The following is a 780-nucleotide window of genomic DNA, read 5'->3' on the forward strand; positions in this document are numbered from 1 at the left end:
TCTGCTGTCTCAGTCTCTTTAGTGACTCTATCTCCAGTTCTCTGAATCCATAAGCTAATTAAGAATTTTTTCAGGTCTGATTCTAGAGGCTGTTGGACACCAAATTTTTCCTTTCTGTGCATGCTAGTGGTATGAGTGCCTACATTTTAGGGCCTTATTTTTTAAGAAAAAATAAACATGTATAATGGTTACAAGAAAAAACACTGGGCAGATAAAAAATACATATATTGCCAAACCAACAGAGGCTTTGGTTGAAGAGCTAAGACCCCTTTAGTTAGATACCAGTACTTCCTATTTTATTGAATAGAGACTGTCAGCTAGCATTTTAAGATTGCAAAGAATGAACCTGAGCAGATGTTTTCTCTTCTAGTTCTGTTTTCTCTTTTTTAGCCCGTGGAGAAACAGCCTTCCATATCCAGAGTTTCTCTAATTTGAGGTTTTGGCAAAACTGACAATTGTGTATTAATCTCTCAGAATCTCTCAGAACAGTTTTCCATTTAGTGAACATTCAGATTATCAAAATATTTCCAGATGTTCTTATGTACATTAAGGCATATGGAGTGCTTCATTGTCAGGGAGATAGATGAAAACTGAAAGAAACAGATTACTGTTTTAAGAATCAGATACTCACTTGACGTTCATTGACATTGGGATATTAACCCTACCAAAATTTACCTTACTGAGTGGCTGGATGTGATTCCCACTCATCTGACACCAAATGCAATGGTGTATTTTTTCCCTACATATATGTATAACACTAACAATATTATACACAGGAGT

This window comes from Manis javanica, chromosome 10, assembly GCF_040802235.1.
Source record: "Manis javanica isolate MJ-LG chromosome 10, MJ_LKY, whole genome shotgun sequence".
NCBI classification, from domain to species: domain Eukaryota; kingdom Metazoa; phylum Chordata; class Mammalia; order Pholidota; family Manidae; genus Manis; species Manis javanica.